General features: G+C 41.6%; 1 long non-coding RNA gene across 1 annotated transcript in view; it reads right to left on the reverse strand.

Moving 5' to 3' along the window:
• The window catches only part of LOC121819028 (uncharacterized), a 108,084-nt gene extending 91,702 nt beyond the window's left edge, over positions 1-16,382 (reverse strand). The window contains exon 1 of the long non-coding RNA XR_009600146.1: positions 15,969-16,382. This is a non-coding gene — a long non-coding RNA (uncharacterized LOC121819028). The remainder of the gene's footprint in view (positions 1-15,968) is intronic.
• Positions 16,383-23,807: the final 7,425 nt, after the last annotated feature.

Raw genomic sequence — 23,807 nt, forward strand, 5'->3', positions numbered from 1 at the left:
GCTATTGTGAAAAATGTTGCTATGAACATAGGTATGCAAATACCTCTCCAGCAGATCTAAAATTATTTTGGCTATATACCTAGGAGTAGAATTGCTGATAGTTGTAGTTTCCATTTTTTTGAAGAACTACCATAGTATTTTCCATAGCAGTTGTACTATTTCATAGTTTCATCAATAGTACACAAAGATTCCAAGGTCACATACCTGCAGCTTGTTATTTTCTAGGGTTTTTTATTGAAGTGTAATTGCTTTACAATATTGTTAGTTTCTGCTGTACAACTAAGTGAATCAGCTGTATATATATATATATGTGTGTGTGTGTGTGTGTGTGTGTGTGTGTGTGTGTGTGTGTGTGTGTGTATACATATTATCCCTCCCTCATGTACCCCCTGCCTCCCACCCACCCACCATCCATCCCGTCCAGGTCATCACAGAGCACCAGGCTGAATACTGCAGCTTTCCACTAGCTATCTATTTTAGTAGTCATCCTAATGAGTCTGAGATGATATCTATTATTGTTTTGGTTTGTATTTATGTGGTGATTAGTGATGTTGAGCATCTTTTCATATGCTTTTTTGGCCATTTGCTGATCAGTAACCATTTTAAAAGGCATTGATTTTTAAAGTCCTGAAATTTCACTTCCTTGTTCTTGGGCAGGTCCCAGCTGCCATCATTCAAGCAGGATGTTCCAGTGAAAAAGATACAGTTTCCATCTTTTTTCCTTTAAGATATGACTAAAGCAGAGCTTCTCAAACTCAGCACTATTGACATTTTGGACCAGGTTAACTCTTTGCTGTAGGGAATGTCCTGGGCATCATGGGATGCTTAGCAGCATCTCAGGCCTTCGGATGCCAGTAGCATTTCTTACTCCACTTGTAACAACCAGAAATAAACCCAGAGAGTCCCTGGTGGTATAGATGGTAAAGAATCTGCCTGCAATGCAAGAGACCTGGATTCGATCCCTGGGTCAAGAAGATCCCCTGAAGAAGGGAATGGCAACCTACTCCAGTATTCTTGCCTGGAGCATCCCATGGACAGAGGAGCCTGGTGGGCTATAGTCCAGGAGGTCGCAAAGACTTGGGCACAACTAAGCAACTAACACTTTCACTTTCAATGCCAAATATCTCCACAGAGGGGGAGGGAGAGAGCATGCAAATTTGCCCCAGGCTGAGAACTGCTGGATTTGAATTTGAAACTTAGCATGCTTAGAGCTGGCAAACACCATGTTAAGCTATTGAATCAACACTAGAAATTTTGGAAATACTATCTAAAAATTCAGCTCTCCAGCTTCTCTTGAGAAAGCAAGACATCTTGCCTGCATTGCCCCATAGCAATAATCAGCTAGATTTAGTAGCTACTGCCCCACCCAAGTTTGAGTTTGTGGCCTCAACACAGCCCATAAAGCAAAACCTATTTGAATGCCAGATAAAGCTGCCTCCATTTTTTCAAGTGAAATCATTCTGATTTGCAGGACTTCTATAAGTACAACATAAAATCCCAGACTGCCTAATTGAAACATGTTAAACTAATTCTCTTGCTGTCTCTCTATCTCTCCCTGCAAACCCCTGCCTACACTCACACATGTACACACACACACACACACACACACACACACACACACACGGAAGCATATGCTGAGCACACACACATACAAGGAAGCATATGTTGAGAGACAAAAAACCTTGGATTAGAAGTCTAAAAGTCAGGAGAACAGGATTTGAATTCTCAATTGGAGGAATATTCATTGAATGCCCACGACATGCAAGTTTTCATATTCAATCCCAGATCTCATTTGCACCGCAGCTTAATTATCTAACCCAACCCCTTGGTTTTCTAATTGAACAGGTGAGCTCCAAGAGCTGTTTGAGCTCTAAACATCTATGATCCACACGTGGTGGTCACATTCAATAAAACACTGCAACTCTGAAATAACTGAGGCTGGGAACAGAGGAAGGGGAACAGAAGAAACTACAGAATCCTTTTAAAGAAATGTGGCTGTATTTTTTTTTCGTGTTTATGCACTTTTGCACACTGGGCTGTAACAGACATTGGTGGGTGTAGTACACCTGGGAATGTACCACCCACCTCCCCCTGCAAGGAAGACCTTCTGCCCAGAATGGAGAGCACTCTCTTCCAGGTCTACCTCAGCTGCAGAGCAGCCTTGGCCAGTAGCCCACATCTGGGGAATGTTCAGATAGGTATACACATAGGTATACATAGCCTGGTCAGGATATATATAAAGACCTGAGGCAGGATACCCCTGGGCAACACTTGCCCCCAAACTCTCCACTTTCTTGGCCAAAGCTTCTCCAGAGCTACATCACGGTTCAGCTTCTTCCTCTGCTCAGTCCTGCTTCCTGCACCTTCCCTTAATAGGAATTAAACCCTAATAATATCTTACACCTCAAACCTTGTCTCAGCTTCTGCTTCTGGAGAGCACACATTTCAGCGGTTGACTATTGTTGGAGAACCACGCACATATGTATGTGTGTGTGATATTTTTATTCAGAGAGACACTATCGCCCAACTTGACTTGGAAGTAAATCCTGATTAGTCTGTAGTGCTAAGTAGTCAGTTCATGAGCCCATTCACCCCACTACTGACTGATTTAGGAAGGGAGTATGATCCACTCTTGGCCAATAAATTGACACATGAAGTCTGCTGAGAAGTCTCTAGAAGAATTTCCTCAATAATAAGTTTCTTCTACAAAAAAGAGCTGGGCAGGAACTATGGTTGTGTCCATTTCAATGCCGCAACTCTGCAGTCATCTTGGTACCAGAAAAAGGTACCAAGCTCACAGAGAAGGGCAAAATGGAAAGAATGTGAGACCTTGGTGATGTTTCTGAAGTGCTGGTTTTGGAACCCTCTGTCTGGTCTTCTTGTTAAGTGAGATAACAAATTATTCATATTGTTTATTGTTTAAACCCTTCTGACCTTGGCTTTCCATAACTTTCAGTCAAAAGGATCCTATCTAATGTACAGGCAATCAAGTACAGCGTAGTAGAGATTCTTGTAGGGTCTTTTTTCGCTGAAAACCTAAAAAATTTAAATACCATGCCAATTTTTTGGTATATGAGGTAATAAATGTTTGTCATGAAAACTAATGTAAACATGACTTTGAAATTCCATTTTGCTTGTAGTATGTTAGAAGAATTTGCCAATTTCACCCCATACCTACTAATTATAATAGATTGTCAAAGTATTTCAAATTCAAGGTAATGGCCTTGTAATTAAGACTGCCGAAGGAGATCCAACCAGTCCATTCTGAAGATCAGCCCTGGGATTTCTTTGGAAGGAATGATGCTAAAGCTGAAACTCCAGTACTTTGGCCACTTCATGCGAAGAGTTGGAAAAGACTCTGATGCTGGGAGGGATTGGGGGGCAGGAGAAGAAGGGGACGACAGAGGATGAGATGGTTGGATGGCATCACTGACTCGATGGACGTGAGTCTGAGTGAACTCCGAGAGTTGGTGATGGACAGGGAGGCCTGGCGTGCTGTGATTCTTGGGGTCGCAAAGAGTCAGACACGACTGAGCAACTGAACTGAACTGAACTGAGAGCAATACCCAGCTTCCCAGGTGGCGCTAGTGGTAAAGAACCCACATGTCAATGCAGGAGACACAAGAGATGAGGGTTCAATCCCTAGGTGGGGGAAGATCCCCTGGAGGAGGGCATGGCAACCCACCCCAATATTCTTGCCTGGAGAATCCCATGGATGAAGGAGCCTGGTGGGTCCAAAGGGTCACAAAGTAGGACATGACTGAAGCACCTTAGCATGCACAGTTCAATACTGCTGAGTCTTTGGATATACGTTTATGCCCTGAAGTCTATTGGGATTTTGTGGTAGCTCTTATCCCCTTCAGATCTCCAGAGGGTCATCTCTGGGCATAGAGTCACAATCCACTGACCAATTTCCTAATTATTCCATGGAAAGAACCTCTTCTACAAACACAGAGTAGCTCACCCCTGAGAGAGACACTGTCTCTGCTATATTTTACAAAGACAGAACTTGTTCATGACAAGCCATTAAACTACTTGCAGGCTAACAGAAAGCCAAACTCTAAATGGAAAGAAATGCAAATTTCTGCATGAGGCCAGGTGTGCAGGCCAGAGAGTCTGTTCACTTGTGATCTGGTTGGGTCAACAGAATTCCTGCTCTCTTACTGGACGTGGACAATCTGTCTTTGGTCTATACCAGCTTGCAATTTCCAGTATTTGGGCTCAGAGACTATTCCTATGCCAATTCCCTTTGGCAGGAAAGACACCTTCTGGCATCATTATTGCTATTCCCAGTCCTTTACCCCTGCCAAGTTCCTCATGTTTTATCTATTTTTATTTGAATTGGTGATCAAGGGATTAACCCAGCTTATACAAATTCCATCTTCCAAAAGCGATTATGGTGTAGCTGCAATTGTGATATTTCACTCTCCAAATGAATCGAATTGGATTTTAATGACAGTAGACTCCATTAAGCAACACCTGATTGGGTTATTTCCTAGAAATTTTATCTTCATTGTTTTTTCCATTTGTGTTCCCCAAAAAAACTCAGCAGGAGAGCTATCAAGGACTGTTGCCAAGCTATACTGGATCATCCTTGAAATCATGGTCACATTTTCTTCTGTTTCTAACCAAGTCGGATGTCCCTGTGTAGTCCTCATTCATTCCACAGGACACCCGCAACACGGTGTCAACGTCTGCTGAAAAGGGGAGAAAATGTAAGTAGTTTCTTGATAGGTTACTTAATAGTTGTGGGGGACTGTAATTCTTCACAAGAAGCTGTCATATGGGATTATAATTTATACGTAATTTTCTATATTTATTAGAATTTTTTAAGGCACTTTTCTCCTTAGACTGGAAAAGTCAAATTGATTTTGTATTTTTTTAATCTAACCTGAATTAAGTTTAAGTTAAACTGAAGAGCCACACAATTACTTTGTGAATCAGTCTGCAGATGTCTAATTTTTTCTTCGACACCACTAGGCTTTAAGCAGTTCACATCCTCTCTGTAATGGAGTTTATTTAAGATTTTGACAGAGCCCAACAGTACAAGTCCCTGAGGGGCTGGGTGTGTTTGTCTTGTGCCCACAGTAATTCTAGGCCTGCACAACTCCTGCCTTAATAATAAGTGATTAATTCAGATTTGTTGGCAAAGTGAAGAGATGAATGTCTGAGAATAACTGAGGAGTGTCCGGGCTATGAATCAAGTACCCTGATGGTGAGTTCAGCCAATCTGCCATTCATTTTTCTCTAGTACTCAGTGCCTGTGGTCAGAAGAAGGGAGAATGGTGAAACCATCCCACATAAAGAGTCAAATGCATGTAAGAGAGGATGGGAGAGATGAGAGACTCTAAAAGAAATAGCAGCTTAAACTTTTGCATCCTTATTCTAATCTAAATACCCTGATTTTGTTTCTCCTTCTCCAAATAAAATTTTTGTAAGATGAGATCTTGAACTGAAAATGAAATTAGCACTTTCAATTAACCAGAATTTTTAAATTCTTCCTGAAAAGATGCTCAACATCACTCATTATCAGAGAAATGCAAATCAAAACCACAATGAGGTACCATTTCACGCCAGTCAGAATGGCTGTGATCCAAAAGTCTACAAGCAATAAATGCTGGAGAGGGTGTGGAGAAAAGGGAACCCTCTTACACTGTTGGTGGGAATGCAAACTAGTACAGTCACTATAGAGAACAGTGTGGAGATTCCTTAAAAAACTGGAAATAGAACTGCCTTATGACCCAGAAATCCCACTGCTGGGCATACACACCGAGGAAACCAGAATTGAAAGAGACACGTGTACCCCAATGTTCATCGCAGCACTGTTTATAATAGCCAGGACATGGAAACAACCTAGATGTCCATCAGCAGATGAATGGATAAGAAAGCTGTGGTACATATACACAATGGAGTATTACTCAGCCATTAAAAAGAATACATTTGAATCAGTTCTAATGAGGTGGATGAAACTGGAGCCGATTATACAGAGTGAAGTAAGCCAGAAAGAAAAACACCAATACAGTATACTAATGTATATATATGGAATTTAGAAAGATGGTAACGATAACCCTATATGTGAGACAGAAAAAGAGACACAGATGTATAGAACAATCTTTTGGACTCTGTGGGAGAGGGAGAGGGTGGGATGATTTGGGAGAATGGCATTGAAACATGTATAATATCATATATGAAACGAGTCGCCCGTCCAGGTTCGATGCATGATACTGGATGCTTGGGGCTGGTGCACTGAGACAACCCAGAAGGATGGTATGGGGAGGGAAGGGGGAGGGGGGTTCAGGATGGGGAACATGTGTATAACTGTGGTGGATACATGTTGATGTATGGCAGAATCAATACAATATTGTAAAGTAATTAACCTCCAATTAAAATAAATAAATTTATATTTAAAAAAATAAGAAGCAACTATGCTTCTGAAACAAATTGTAACAAAATAAAATTAAATTCTAAAAGACATATACCAGAAAAAAAATAAATAAAATGAAATTCTTCCTGAAGATATAGCAAAACTACAAATGAATCAGGAGAGAGAAAATATTTCTACCACCACCATCTATGCCCAAAGGCAATATTAGAGGCTATGTCCCTATGTAGCAGATTTGAACCAGTCCAATGCTAATCTGTACTTCTAAAAATTTATTTATTGAGCACCTACTGTTCATAATACCCTTTATGTACTACAGAACACGGAAAACATAGGCTGCAGACTTACAGTACTTACAATTTAGCTGAGAAGATAAGATACTCGTGAAAATAGCTGTAAAGCACCACAATGACTGATTCAACAAGGCAAAGCATCAAAACAGACAACTTAAGGGGCATAAGATAAGTGCTACACTTTAGAAGACTGCCTTATAAATTTCCCTCTTACTAAAGAGAGCAAACAAAAATGCAAAATGTGTTCAAGAGAATCCTAAATAATAAATTATATTTTTAATGGGCAGCTGCAAAATTAATCATAAAAAATGCTAACTTAAAGGTATTAGCCATGAAAAGATAGATTCCAAAATTTCTTACAGAGGAGAGATATTTGACCCCAAACTGGTAAGTACTAAGAATATATTGTTTGCTTTTTATGTTAAGTATCTGTTCATGTGTTACTTTTATAGCTTAAATAAGTATTTTTAAAATATTTACGAACAAAGCCTGATTTAGTTTTCTAATTGCCTTCTGAAGTCTATTTGGGATCCTCTTTCAACATTCTTCATGTTAATAGGGCACATTAAACTGCATTTGGACAAATGTTCAGAAATGGAATATTTGAATAATAACCTTCCTATGTTTTGATAAGTACTCATTCACATACGTAAGACAAAGCATTACAAGTTGGAATATAAATGAATTCTGACACATCAAAAGCATTTTCTTTCCTCTGATATTTTATCTGTTTGTGGTCTGGATTTTGAAATACAGGAGAATGTTATCATGAATTCCAAATATAATTATGTGTTTCTAGAAAAGAAACGTCATTATTTGATAGTACAAATGGCTTTGGTATGATAGCCAATGCCATTTCCCCCACTTTGTTCTCGTAAGTCATTCTAATTGAACATTTGGAGGAGACTCAGGCCCTGTCCACACAGGCAAAATCAGAAATGGCATTTAAGCTATGATAGGACATCCTACTAAAAGATTACTTCCATGGGATAATTAAATCAAAAGCCAGACTTAAAGGTGAGGGACAAATACTAATCTCATACTCTTCTTCCAAAAAGAAAATGACATCACCCCAAAATACAAGGGTCTCTTTTCTCGTTTACAAGATATAGAACAATTTTTAAAAAAAAAAAAAAGGATCAGGGCTCATGTCCTAATCTTCTTGATTTCATTCCAAATGGAAAACAGGCCTAGGGAACTCAGAGTATGGCAACATATCAGGTTAATACCAATTTACTCTTTCAACTACAAGATTAATACATGCACACGGGGCAAAATGCGACATACATAAAAATATCCCTGGCCACTGACTTTGTTTAAATAAGTATTCTACTTGGTGACTTACTAACATCCTAAACAGAGTTTGTGGAATGTTTTATATCTACTTACATCCATTCTGGCTTTCACAGGGGGTGCAAACAGCTGGAAAACAGGTGCCTCAGAAAGTTGCCATCTGCCTGGGCCTGTGACCAGCATACAAATGCTCCCCTCTTTGAGCTGTAGGCTCAGGAACAATAAAAAGGATATTTTCCCATACCTGTTTCCTCCGTCCTGAACAGAAACTTCCCTCTCTTGGGGAAGAGCCATTAGCAGAGCTGCCAGCAAAAGCCAGTCAAAAAGTGAGTTGAAATGGTTCCTATAACAGTAGCAGTAATGTAACAGTAATGTAATAGTCCTCACCCTTCTCTTTCCACCACAGTTCATAGGGACTCCTAGACCGAGAGAGTGTACTAATGGAAATCCGTGCATTCTCGTCACTTTCATGGTGAGATCTACTCAGAGCACCCTCACCCACATGGGTTATAAACACCAGTATAATAAAATTCCATGTCCTCTTGGAAGATTGCGATCCACACAAACAGAGTTAAGCAAACTAGTCCAAACAGGACAATTTATAAGCAATGTCAGTGGGACAATGAAAGATTAAACATAAATGACCCAATCCATACAATAATGTATCACAAGGTCATACTAGGGCAACCTAGTATGAGGCATCCTATTCCTAGTTGATTTAAAGATCTTTTATTAGAGAACTAGACATTGAAATCAATGTCTATACACACACATACATACACATGGTGATAATGGCTAAAAGACCTGGAATTTACATCAAGGGGAAGAGACTCTAGAATCTATGTCCAGTTTTGAGTCACAGATTCTGTGGAGGAAACACAACAGAGAACCAGGGTTCGCAGTTTACTGTCCAGCCCCAAGAGGACTCAAGCAAAGCTTTCTCAATAAACCTTTTGCAGTGAAAAGAAAGAGGCGACAATGGAAGAGCCAGATGACCTAATATAAGTGAAAACAGCAATTGCTGAATTAGAAAAAGAAAGACCCAACTACATGCTACCTACACGAGACTCACTTCAACTGTAAGGACATATATAAACTCAATGAGATGGAAAAAGATATCCCATGCAAATCAAAATGAAAGAGAGTAGGGGAAACTATTCTATCAGACAAAATAGACCTTGAGAAAAGACTGTAACAAGAAGCAAAGAGGGTCACTGTGTAGTGATAAAGGGGTCAATTCATCCAAAAGATATAACGGTCATTTGTGTGTGTGTGGCAGGGGGTGTGTATCTGCAATCAGGAGAGTACCTAAATATATCAAACAAATGCTAACAGATCTGAAGGGAGAAATGGACAATAATACAATCATAGTGGGGAACTTCAGTATCCAATAGATAGATCATACAGACAGAAAATCAATAAGAAGGAAACTTTGGGATTACACTTTAGACGAAATAGACCTAACAGATGCATATAGAACATTCCAACCAATAACAACGGAACACACATGGTCTTCTCAAGCACACACAAAACATTCTCCAGGAGAGATTATATGATACCAAGCAAATCTTAGCAAATTTAAGAAGATTGAAATCATACCAAGTATCTTTTGACCTCAGGGGTAAGAAACTAGAAATCAACACCATCAAAGTAAAATTAGAAAATTCACAAATATGCAGAAACTAAACAGCACACTCTTAAACAACAAATGGGTCAAATAAGAAATCAAAATGGAAATCAAAAAATATGTTGAAATAATAAAAAATGGAAACACAATATACCAAAACTTAGGGAAACAGAGAACGCAGTTCTAAGAAAAAAGTTCATAGAAATAAATGCCTACATTTAGGAAAAAACAAAGATATCAAATAAACAATGTAACTATACATCTCAAGGAACTAGAAGTAAGAAGAACAAACGAAGCTCAAATATAGTAGAAGGAAGGAAAACTTAAAAGATTAGAACAGAAACAAATGAAATAGAGACCAGAAAGCAATAGAAAGGTTCAATGAAATAAAAACTGATTCTTGAAAATATAAACAAAATTGACAAACTTTTAGTTAGACTGACTAAGGGTAAAAGAGAAAAGATTTAAATAAACAACATCAGAAGTGAAAGGGGAGACATTACAACTGGTACTACAGAAATACATAAGATTTCAAGAGACTATTATGGACATTTATAGGCCATCAAATTGGATAGCCTAGAAGAAACAGATACATGCCCCAAAACATACAACCTAACCAGACTAAATCGTAAAGAAACAGACAATCTTAACAGACCAATAGTAAGGAAGGAGACTGAATCAGAACAGAAAAATCTTCCAACAAAGATAATCCCAGGTCCAGAGGATTTCCCTGGTGAGTTCCAGCAAACATTTAAAGAAGAATAAATGCTATTCTTTCTGAAACTCTTCCAAAAGGCTAAAGAGGAAAGAACAGTCTCAAACTCATTTACTCAAGGCCAGCATTACTCTGATACTGAGCCCAGGTAAAATACTATTAGAAAACTATTTTTTAAAAGATGTCCTTCTCATTGTAGGGCACTGGAATACAAAAGTAGGAAGTTAAGAAACACCTGGCGTAACAGGAAAATGTGGCCTTGGAGTGCAGGATGAAGCAGGGAAAAGGCTCATAGAGTTTTGCCAAGAGAACACACTGGTCATAGCAAACACCTCTTCCAACAACACAAGAGAAGACTCTACACATGGACATCACCAGATGGTCAACACCGAAATCAGATTGATTATATTCTTTGCAGCCAAAGATGGAGAAGCTCCATACAGTCAGCAAAAACAAGCCCAGGAGCTGACTGTGGCTCAGATCATGAACTCCTTATTGCCAATTTCAGACTTAAATTGAAGAAAGTAGGGAAAACCACTAGACCATTCAGGTATGGCCTAAATCAAATCCCTTGCAATTATACAGTGGAAGTGAGAAATAGATTTAAGGAACTAGATCTGATAGACAGACTGCCTAATGAACTATGAAGGTTTGTGACATTGTGCAGGAGGCAGGGATCAAGACCATCCCCAAGAAAAAGAAATGCAAAAAAGCAAAACTGTTGTCTGAGAAGGCCTTACAAATAGCTGTGAAAAGAAGAGAAGTGAAAAGCAAAGGAGAAAAGAAAAGATATACCCATTTGAATGCAGAGTTCCAAAGAATAGCAAGGAGAGATAAGAAAGCCTTACTCAGGGATCAGTGCAAAGAAATAGAGGAAAACAATAGAATGGGAAAGACTAGAGATCTCTTCAAGAAAATTAGAGACACCAAGGGAACATAGAGACACTAAGGGAACACCAAGGGGCTTCCCTGGTGGCTCAGATGGTAAAGCGTCTGCCTGCAGTGCTGGAGACCCCGGTTTGATTCCTGGGTCAGGAAGATCCCCTGGAAAAGGAAATAGCAATCCACTCCAGCACTCTTGCCTGGAAAATCCCATGGACGGAGGAGCCTGATAGGCTACAGTCCATGGGGTCGCAAAGAGTCGGACACGAATGAGCAACTTCACTTCCTTCACTAAGGGAACGTTACATGCAAAGATGGGATCAATAAAGGACAGAAATGGTATGGACCTAACAGAAACAGAAGATATTAAGAAGAGGTGGCAAGAATACATAGAAGAGCTATACAAAAAAAATCTTCATGACCCAGATAATCACAATGGTGTGATCACTCACCTAGAGCCAGACATCCTGAAATGTGAAGTCAAGTGGGCCTTAGGAAACATCACTACAAACAAAGCTAGCAGAGATGATGGAATTCCAGTTGAGCTAGTTCAAATTCTGAATGATGATGCTGTGAAAGTGCTGCACTCGATATATCAGCAAATTTGGAAAACTCAGCAGTGGCCACAGGACTGGAAAAGGTCAATTTTCATTCCAATCCCAAAGAAAGGCAATGCCAAAGAATGCTCAAACTATGGCACAATGAATCTCAAGTGCATTATGCTAAGTGAAAGAAACAAGACTCAAAGGGAACTTTCTATATGACTACATTTAGATTCAGACATTCTGGAAAAGGCAAAACTGTAGCGTCAAAGAACAGACCACCAGTTGCCAGGGACTGAGGGTGAGACAAGAGTGACTTCAAAAGCATAGCATGAGGGTAGGAGGAGTGACAGGACCATATCTTGATTGTAACGGTGGTTATATGGCTACGAATTTGTCAAAATTCATTGAACTGAATACCAAAAGGAGTGAATTTTAGTATATGCAAATTTTAGAGAAAATTTTGTTTAAAAAACTGTGTAATCAGAGTCTATCAGAGTCTGAAGTCCAAAGACAACAGACCAATTAAAATAGAACCTCTGAAGGCACGACACAGGCATCCATAGTTTTTAAAAAACTCCCCAAATGATTCAAATGTACAGTGAATAGAGAGAAACACTGTACCCAGGACCCAAGCCACTGGGAAAGACCCTGATGCTGGGAAAGATTGAAGGCAGGGGGAGAAGGGGCAACAGAGGATGATGTGGTTGAATGGCATCGCCGACTCAATGGACATGAGTTCAAGTAAATTCCAGGAGATAGTTCAGTTCAATTCAGTTCAGTCATTCAGTCATGTCCAACTCTTTGCAACCCCATGGACTGCAGCACACCAGGCCTCCCTGTCCATCACCAACTCCCAGTGTCTGTGGAGTCAGTGATGCCACCCAACCATCTCATCCTCTGTCATCCCCTTCTTCTCCTGCCTTTAACCTTTCCCAGCATCAGGGACTTTTCAAATGAGTCAGTTCTTTGCATCAGGTGGCCTAAGTATTGGAGTTTCAGCTTCAGCATCAGTCCTTTCAGTGAATATTCAGGACTGAGTTCCTTTAGGATGGACTGGTTGGCTCTCCTTGCAGTCCAAGGGACTCTCAAGATTCTTCTCCAACACCAAGGGCAGGAAAGCCTGGCATGCTGCAGTCCATGGGGTTGGAAAGAGTTGGACATGACTTAGCCACTGAACGACAACTGTAGTCAAAGCATGGGCCCCAGATGTAGCATCAGCATCACCTGGAATCATGTTAGAAATGCAAATTCTTGGAAGCCAGGCCAACCCTACTGAATCAAAAACTCTGAGGGTGGGGCACTGCAGTCTGCGGTTTAACAATCCTACCAGGTAGTTCTGATTCTTGCTTCAGTATGGGATTGACATCTCTGTTTCCTGCAATGTTATGAGAATCCCCTCTGGGTGACCTCAGTCCTGACAAGGCCCCATTTCCTTCTTCCCCATTGGAGCCCTAGATCCCCTACCTGCAGGGGTAGTCCTGTCTCAGTATCCAGTCTAAGCCTAAACTTAAACACAAGAAATTCCAGAGTCCAACTTGGTAGACCCTTACCAGCACTCCTATTGTAGCTCTGGTCTTGAACTTCAGCTTCTAGTTTATATTTTGTTCATTATGCCTGCACCCTCTCTTGGTGCTGTGAATCCTCTCTAGAACAAGGGCCTTACCTAGGTTTTCCAGCCCCGTGACTAGAAGCCTATTTTGAAACTCAGTCCAGCAATGAGAGGTTCTGGAGCATGCAAAATAGTCTCCAAAACTGATGGCAACAAACAACAAATATCCACCTGGACTTCCAGGTGCACTCTGCTGCTACATGTTATCCACCCGTCAAGACCCCATGCCATTTATTTTAAGTCACCATCAGGCCATCAGTTTTGCCTAAAGACACTTCTCACAAACAAGTACATTCAAAGTCAAACATCCTTAAGTCAGATCAGCAGCAAGAGTGATCATCTTTTAAACCTACATTTCCTTTATTCCTCCCAGTTTTTTGTTAAAATAAATCATCAGGAACTTCAGATGTTATGATAAATTCAAAAAGATGCAGGTTGACATAACTTACTGTTGATGAATTATCTACTGTCGAAGAAAGGGAGAATGCCCAGACCACTCCTGTTCCTGTCATAAATTATGTTGAGTTCTTAAGTCTGATAGGAAAGAGAGAGAAGGGAGGGGAGGGGAGAGGAGAGGAGAGGCCAAAAGGAGAGGAGAGGAATGGGATGCAGACTGAAATTGATACAGATCAGCTGACATTGGGACGGGGTCAACATCTGCAAAATAAACACCATTCCTTACAATAGTCATTTAACAGCACGTTAAACATCTCCTGGCCCCTCAACAATCAAAACTGATTTAACACAGTCAGATGGTTCTATTTGGCAGGGAAGAATAAAGAAACTTATTTTGGGGGATAAATAATAACTCAAGGCTACCAGATCCCCTGGAGAAGGAAATGGCTATCTACTCCAGTCTTCTTGCCTGGAGAATCCCAGGGACAGAGGAGCCTGGTGGGCTACAGTCCAAGGGGTCCCAAAGAGTTGGATGTGACTGAGTGACTTTCACACACATGTTCTTTTCTTTTCATTTTCATTGCCTCTAGCCTAATCCAGACCCATAACACTACCCACTTGAAGAAGGTCACAGCAGTCCCTGGATGGTGTCCACGTTCTCTCTAGTTCTAATCCATCATCTTCTATCCTAGGACAATCTTCTAAAAGGCAGTTGGAATTGAGTTACTCCTCTGCCAATAATCATCTAATGCTCCCAGTTCAAGGCCCTCAACAATAAGATTCCAGGGACTTCCCTGGTGGTCCAGTGACTAAGGCTCTGTATTCCCAACGCAGGGGGCCTGGGTTCAATCCCTGATCAAGGAACTAGATCCTGCATGCCACAACTAAGACCCAATGCAGTCAAATAAATAAATAACAATTTTACAATATTTAAAAAATAATAAAATTCCAACCAATCTCACCCCATACTACTCTTCTTCTCCAGCAACACCCAGCTCCAACCATCTGGCTTTTCTTCACAGGGGTTAGAACAGCTTCTCCCAACCTCCTCCAACCCCTCCCCATTCCCCCACACAAGCATTTTCCCCAGTAAATCTCCTGAATGTGTCTGATTCCGTTTTGGTTTCTGCTTTTCTGATCATCTCACATAATGCAGAGAGTGAAAATTAGAGCAAAAAGATTTTGCACAAGTTTGTAAATTCATCCTAGAATGCAAAAAGTTGAAAAGCACCTCCCCAAATAAAATTTTCCCACAAAACACTCCAAGATTCTCGAGTTGTCCAGAATCTAGCTAAATTTTCCCATTGATCACAATAGTCCCCCAATTTACAGATGGGAATACCAAGCCTCAAGAGTTTAAATAAGTTGCTAAAGGACATACAGATTGTCAAGTGATGAAATCAGAGCTCTTGATCCGAAGTCCTAGTGCTCCTTTAACTACACTTTAATTGAAATTCAGGGAAATTGAAATGTCATAAGTGTTGTAAATGGCATATCACCATCTAATGAAAGGTTGTTATAAATCATCACCATCATCCTCATTTCTCCTTGAGGATCTCTGCAATAAAGCAAAAGCTAGGGCAAATCTGTCACAATGAATATGGAAGACAGCATAATGGTCCCCGAAGATATCTATATCCCAATTCCTAAAATTATGTTGAACCTGTACCTATGTAGCTTTACACAGCAGGAGACTTTGCCGATGTGATTAAGGATCCGGATTATCCCAGCGGGCTGTGTAGTCACAGGAATTTTTATAAGAGGAAAGCAGGAGCATTCGAGTCAGAGATGTGACAGAAGCAGAGGTCAGAGAATCGGAGAGGTCTGAGGACGCTGCTCTGCCAGCCTTGAAGATGGAAGGAGGCTACAGGCCGATTCAGGCAGGCAGTTTCTAGAAGCTTGAAACAGCTAGGAAACAGCTTCTTCCCTAGATCCTCCAGAAGGAATCAGGCCAACTGACAACTTGATCTTAGACCTCTGATCTCCAGAACTGTCAACACCTTGATTTTAGGACATCTGACTTTCGTGACTGTAAGAGAGAAATTTGTGTTGTGCTAAGCCACCAAGTTTGCAGCCATTTGTTACAGCAACAATAGGAACCTAATTAATACACTGAACACTCTAGACACTCACTACTGTAACAGTCATCCAAAATACACACATACACCATTACAGATTATACATATCATCACCTCCCTAAGCCCCAGGTCTTACTGTAGTCTCTACCTGGACTTGGAGCCTCATGGTCCTTGCAGGTAGGATCTCCCTGAAGATCTTCTTCCAGTCCTCAGTTCTGTGGCTCTGATTTACTTGTCAGTGGACCTTTTTAAGCAATTAGGAGAAAAAAAAAACAGATTTCCAGTTAAACCTGGAAATGCCACAGAGGGTCCTGATATGCAAGATGTAATGTGCATATCAAGACCTGCAAATATCACAGCTTCCTTAAAAATAAATACAAAAGTGAACATGAACTTTCTCCAAGGGAGCTTGCAAGGAAGGTTTATATAAAAGTAAACCATTCACAGGATCTTTCTGAGATGACTATTTAGAAACCCTCAAAAAGAAAAAAAATAATAATAAAAACACATCCCTGGCCTCTTTTGAAGCCACGCCCCTGCCTTTGGGGAGCTTGGGGACTTCAAGTATGCCAGCACTTGTGTCTGGAGCATCTTTGGAACTTAATGAGGAGGGCAGAGACACCCCCACATGATATCCTGGATACAGTAACCATCTTTGACAACTGTAGACATAACAGAAACTAAGGGACAGCTAACAAAATTCCAAGGATATTTCACAGGACCCAGCTTGAAGGCCTCAAAGGCAGTATAGGATCTATTTACGGGATCACAGGAGTTAGTTGCAATAGTTCTGAGAAACTATTAGCCTCAGCCAACCATCCACTGCCCTCTTTCCAGTGCCTGGTTCCCACTAACCTCTGTGTGTACAGTGCTGATCATGATCATTGTTAAGAAAAGGAGAAAAATAGCTTCAGGATAGCCCTGGCAATCTCTACCTTGAGATCTAAACCCATAATTTTTCCTGAGAAGAAATCAGAGAATCTGTTGCTTTATGCAATTAAATGAATTAATTAATAAACCGCCTGAGTAGCATGCTTAATACCTTATTGGAAAATTAATGTTTAAACTCCTTATTACATCTTCAGTTGGTGATCAGTTTTAAATCAGAAATATAGAGAACTGAATATTCATTGGAAGGACTGATGCCGAAGCTACAATATTTTGGCTCTGATACCAAGAGCCAACTCACTGGAAAAAACCCTAACGTTGGGAAAAATTGAGGGCAGGAGGAGAAGGGGGCGATGGAGGATGAGATGGTTGGATAGCATCATTGACTCAACGGACATGGGTTTGAGCAAACTCTGGGAGTTGGTGATGGACAGGGAGGCCTGGAGTCCATGGGGTCGCAAAGAGTCGGCAGGACTGAACGACTGAACAGCAACAACAAGAGAACTGAGAGGGAGAATCATGCAAACTGTGTATATAGTCAGTGCTAGCTTGCAGCTTTCAAAGATCCTTTTCCACAGCTAAAGGAAAACAAAAATCTTTATGGAAGCTCTGGAAGAGAAATTACTTGGTGGGCAAAGGTACAAAGTATTCAGACAAAGCATATTGCTCCATATGTAGAGCTTCATAGAGATTTGATATCCTCTTTTTAAAGAGCTATAGGGAGGGGGCTTCCCTGGTGACTCAGTGATAAAGAATCCTCCTGCCAATGAAGGAGACAGGGGTTTGATCCCTGATCTGGAAAGATTCCACATACAGCTTAGCCGAGCACCACAACTCTTCAGCCTGTGCTCCAGAGCCTGGGCGCTGCAACTACGGAAGCCCTCAAGCCCTCGAGCCCAGGCTCCACAACAAGAGAAGCCGCTGCAATGAGAAGCCCATGCCCCGAAACTAGACACTAACCCCAACTCACCGCAACTAGAGAAAAGCCTGTGCAGCTAGCAAAGACCCAGCACAGCCAGAAATGCCCCCAAAACTATAGGGAAGGACTTCCCTGGTGGTCCAGAGGCTAAGAATTTGCGTAGCAATGCAGGGGACTGGGACTCAATCCCTGGTCAGGCACTAAAATCCCACATACCTCAGAACAACTAAGTCCGTGCCCAACTAAGCCTGCATGCTCTACAGCCCATGCCACAACTAGAGAGTCTGTGTGCCACAGCAAAAGATCCCGAGTGATGCAATGAATATCCTGAGTGCCACAGCTAAGACCCAGTGCAGCCAAATAAACAAATAAAATGTGAATATATATATATATATATATATACACATTTTTTAAAGCTATTTTTAAAAACATATAGGGAATTCCTTGGTGACCCAGTGGTTAGGACTCTGAATTCTCAGTGCCAAGGGCCCAGGTTCGATCCCTGGTCAGGGAACTAAAATCTCACTAGCAGCATGGTGCAACCAAAAATATAAAAATTTAAAAATTAAAAATTAATTAATTTTAAACTGTAGTCCCTGTAGTCACAATATCAGAGAATCATAAAGGAAAAACTTACAGACTACACAGGTTCTTTAACTTTTTAGGTCAAAGATATTCAATAAAATTAAAACATATACTACAAATGGGGGAAATACTTGCAACATATTTGACAAGCAATCAAGCTGGTTTTAGGAAAGGCAGAGGAACTAGAGATCAAATTGCCAACATCTGCTGGATCATGGAAAAGAAAGAGAGTTCCAGAAAAACATCTATTTCTGCTTTATTGACTATGCCAAAGCCTTTGACTGCGTGGATCACAATAAACTGTAGAAAATTCTTCAAGAGATGGGAATACCAGACCACCTGACCTGCCTCTTGAGAAACCTATATGCAGGTTAGGAAGCAATAGTTAGAACTGGACATGGAACAACAGACTGGTTCCAAATAGGAGAAGGAGTACGTCAAGGCTGTGTATTGTCCCCCTGCTTATTTAACTTCCATGCAGAGTACATCCTGAGAAACTCTGGGCTGGAAGAAGCACAAGCTGGAATCAAGATTGCCAGGAGAAATATCAACAACCTCAGATATGCAGATGACACCACTCTTATGGCAGAGAGTGAAGAGGAACTAAAAAGCTTCTTGATGAAAGTGAAAGATGAGAGTGAAAAAGTTGGCTTAAAGCTCAACATTCAGAAAACTAAGATCATGGCATCCATTCCCATCACTTCATGGGAAATAGATGGGGAAACAGTGGAAACAGAGACAGCTTTTATTCTGGGGGGCTCCCAAATCACTGCAGATGGTGACTGCAGCCATGAAATTAAAAGACGCTTACTCCTTGGAAGAAAAGTTATGACCAACCTAGATGGCATATTGAAAAGCAGAGACATTACTTTGCCAACAAAGTTCTGCCTAGTCAAGGCTATGGTTTTTCCAGCAGTCATGTATGGATGTGAGAGTTGGACTGTGAAGAAGGCTGAGCACAGAAGAATTGATGCTTTTGAACTGTGGTGTTGGAGAAGACTCTTGAGAGTTCCCTGGACTGCAAGGAGATCCAACCAGTCCATTCTGAAGGAGATCATCCCTGGGATTTCTTTGGAGGGAATGATGCTAAAGCTGAAGCTCCAGTACTTTGGCCACCTCATGAGAAGAGTTGACTCATTGGAAAATACTCTGATACTGGGAGGGATTGGGGGCAGGAGGAGAAGGGGACGACAGAGGATGAGATGGCTGGATGGCATCACGGACTCAATGGACTTGAGTCTGAGTGAACTCCGGGAGTTGGTGATGAACAGGGAGGCCTGGCATGCTGCAATTCATGGGATCGCAAAGAGTCGGACATGATTGAGCGACTGAACTCAACTGAACTGAACTGAGGTTAATGTCCTTACCATACAAAGACCTGTTTACTCAACAAGAAAAACAAACGCCACTCTAAAATTAAGTAAAAGACACAAAGCAGGAGAATGAATGATAAATATATGAGTACATAAGTAATAGTCAACTTTATTAATCAAGAAGTACAAATTAAAGCAATACATTTTTCCCATCAAATAAGGCTTTTAAAACGAGCAGAGATTTTCTCACATGCTACTGGTAAAAATATAATTTAACACAAAGTTTTTCAAAAAACAAATCAGGAAATACACTAAAACCCTTAAAATATGTATTTCTTTATAGTCAACAATCACTTCTAATATTAATAATCTCATATAATTATTAATATATGAATATGTTCTAAGGAAATAATCAGAGATGTAGTCAAATAGATGGACAGTATTTTTTAATGGTGAAAAATTGGAAAGTAAATATTCAAAAAGATGTAAGTATCCTAAAAGTGATGCTGTGAAAGTGCTGCACTCAATATGCCAGCAAATTTGGAAAACTCAGCAGTGGCCACAGGACTGCAAAAGGTCAGTTTTCATTCCAATCCCAAAGAAAGGCAATGCCAAAGAATGCTCAAACTACCACACAATTGCACTCATCTCACACACTAGTAAAGTAATACTCAAAATTCTCCAAGCCAGGCTTCAACAATACATGAACTGTGAACTTCCAGATGTTCAAGCTGGTTTTAGAAAAGGCAGTGGAACCAGAGATCAAATTGCCAACATCCACTGGATCATCAAAAAAGCAAGAGAGTTTCAGAAAAACATTTCTGATTTATTGACTATGCCAAAGCCTTTGACTGTGTGGATCACAATAAACTGTAGAAAATTCTTCAAGAGATGGGAATACCAGACCACCTGACCTGCCTCTTGAGAAATCTGTATGCAGGTCAGGAAGCAACAGTTAGAACTGGACATGGAATAACAGAATGGTTCCAAATAGGAGAAGGAGTACGTCAAGGCTGTATATTGTCCCCCTGCTTATTTAACTTCCATGCAGAGTACATCCTGAGAAACTTTGGGCTGGAAGAAGCACAAGCTGGAATCAAGATTGCCAGGAGAAATATCAATAACCTCAGATATGCAGATGACACCACCCTTATGGCAGAAAGAGAAGAACTAAAGAGCCTCTTGATGAAAGTGAAAGAGGAGAGTGAAAAAGTTGGCTTAAAGCTCAACATTCAGAAAACTAAGATCATGGCATCCACTCCCATCACTTCATAGAAAATAGATGGGGAGACAGTGGAACCAGTGGCTGACTTTATTTTGGGGGGCTCCAAAATCACGGCAGATGGTGACTGCAGCCATGAAATTAAAAGACACTTATTCCTTGGCTTCCCTGGTGGCTCAGAGATTAAAACATCTGTCTGGAATGCAGGAAACCCGGGTTCGATCCCTGGGATGGGAAGATTCCCTGGAGAAAGAAATGGCAACCCACTCCAGTACTCTTGCCTGGAGAATCCCATGGAGGGAGGAGCCTGGTAGGCTATAATCCATGGGGTCACAAACAGTCAGACACGACTGAGCGACTTCACTCTCACTTTCACTTTACTCCTTGGCAGGAAGTTATGAGCAACCTAGACAGCATATTAAAAAGCAGAGATATTACTTTGCCAACAAAGGTCCATCTAGTCAATGCTATGGTTTTTCCAGTGGTCGTGTATGGATGTGAGAGTTGGACTATAAAGAAAGCTGAGCGCCGAAGAATTGATGCTTTTGAACTGTGATGGTTGGAGAAGACTCTTGAGAGTCCCTTGGACTGCAAGGAGATTCTACCAGTCCATCCTAAAGGAGATCAGTCCTGAGTGTTCATTGGAAGGACTGATGTTGAAGCTGAAACTCCAATACTTTGGCCACCCGATGCGCAAAACTGACTCATTTGAAAAGACCCTGATCCTGGGAAAGATTGAAGGCAGGAGGAGAAGGAGACGACAGATGATGAAATGGCTGGATGGCATCACTGACACAATGAACATGAGTTTGGGTAAACTCCAGGAGTTGGTGATGGACAGGGAGGGCTGGTGTGCTGCAGTCCATGGGGTCACAAAGAGTCGGACATGACTGAGCAACTAAACTAAACTGAAATATTCAAAATAGGAAATTATTGAATAAATTATGATAAACAATGGAATATCAGGTAGCTATTTAAAGGGGAAATGTGGCAATGGTGCATTTATTGGCACAGAGTGATATTCATAACATATTTTCAGAGGAGGAAAGGATGTACAAATAGGGTATACTGTACGAGTTCATTTTTGTGAGATAGATGAAGGGATGAATGAGGGGATGGGTGGATGGATGGATAGATGGATGAGTGGATGGGTTAATGGATGGATAGAAGGTGGGTGAATGGGGCCTGGGTGAATGGGGGTAGGTGGATGAGGGAGTAGGTGGATGAATGGATGGATGGGGGTGGGGTAGCTGGACGGATGGATAGATGAATGAATGAATAGAAATAACCAGGAGATGCTACATCTCTGTTAGGAGAGAAAACCTTTTCTCCACCCCAGGTTTTCCTTGAGAAGGGATTATCAATAAACTCTCCTGGTCTCTCTCCATCCCCTTTAACTTATTCCATCTCTGGGGAAGAGGAGTGACTTATCTGACTGGTAAGTCTAAGAAGAATAACAGGTCTACCTGGCTTGCTTCTCCCTTCTCACCCCTGGGAGTGATCTGGCTGCAGTGAATAGTTTCCACTGCCCCCTGGGCCAGAAGTCCCACCCAGTCCACTGCCAGCTGTGCCTGGGGTTCAGTTTGCAGCCCCATGTGGCTCTCACACTAGATTACATCTCCAACTTTTCCTTTATCTACAGTAAAGAAGACGTCCTGGCCTCTTTCTGTACTCTTGGCCAGATTTCTGGTTGTTTGGCAACCAGGTGGGGAAGTAGGGTGGAATTCACTGGATCTCCTCAGAGGTCCCAACATCACTCAGTCAAGGCTCTCAGTGAAAAGCAGTAAAACCTTATCTGATGAACTAAGGCAAAGAGGACTTTATTAAAAGAATAACTAGTAGGCAGGGGGTTGGCAATTGTTTCTAGATTAGACAGAAGAACCAGGTTTAGGGGAGGTCAGAGAGAAGGATGCTCAAGAAAGAAGTTCCAGCAGAGAGTCTGGCCAGCAGCCAGCCTTTCAGTGACCCTTCAAACCGTTCCTTCCACTCAGGCGTGGTTTGCTCAAAACTGGAAGTCTGAGGAAATAACGTCCAAATGGTCCAAGGGTGCCGGACTCACATCCACCCCCCACTTCCCTTTCCTAACCAAGCCCAGATTTTCAAGGATCTATTGCTTCTCCTCTCATTCTTTAGGGAAAATGGATTCCTCCCAACCTTGACTTATCCTGTTTCCCTCATCACAGTTCAGGGGTAAGCAGGCCACATGGGCAGGGCCAGTCAGGGGACGACTTGGAATGCCAGGTGGAAACCCTTCTATCTCTGTCCCTCAGACACGGGTGGGAAAGCATGTGGCTTTGGGAGTGGTGAGCTGACTTGAAATACAGCGGACACAACAGAAGCCTAAACAGAGTGACAGATGGACCGTCACTCAATCCAACCCGCCTGAAGCCAGCTGGGGTGCTGAGCAAGCCCGAACGACCAGCGTGCACTGGTTATGGTGGCAGAGACAGAGTGGGACCAGATTCGGACAGCTTGGGCCTGGGTCCTCAACCTGCCACTTTTTCACTGGTCATCTGAGCCTTTCTGATCTCTGAAATCAGGATGATAACAGGACTTTCTCCTCCAGTTACCAGAGGATGGGATGAGGTCATCTGTGTAGGGCACTTTGCACTGCACCTGGCTCAGAGGAACTGCTGGGTTTGCAGATATTTTGGGAAACAGTAGATGGACCAGGTGCCTCTGGCGCCACTTCAGACTCTCTCTTCCTCACCTGTCTCTTAGTCCACTCACACCCATCCCTACAGCACCAAACTCAGGCCCATACGGGTCCTCTTTCTCTGATTTTGCAGTGATGCACCCTCTGGTGTTCCTGCATGTGTGACCCAGAAATGCAGACAAGGAGAGTTCCCTTAGAGCAAGTGTTCCAACAGCGGGAGATGAAAGTCAATGAATAAGCGCCTCCCTCTTTTCTCCTAGACAAGTGTCCCAACATGGACTTCCTATGCCCCAGGCCCCTCGAGCAGTCAGAGTGGCTTAAGCTCCCAGGTGCCCTTAGCAGTGGTCAGAGCCAATGTGTATCCTTCTCTTAGCTTTCTCTTCCTTGTTTCGGTCCCCAGGCCC

Source organism: Ovis aries, chromosome 3, assembly GCF_016772045.2.
Source record: "Ovis aries strain OAR_USU_Benz2616 breed Rambouillet chromosome 3, ARS-UI_Ramb_v3.0, whole genome shotgun sequence".
NCBI lineage: Eukaryota > Metazoa > Chordata > Mammalia > Artiodactyla > Bovidae > Ovis > Ovis aries.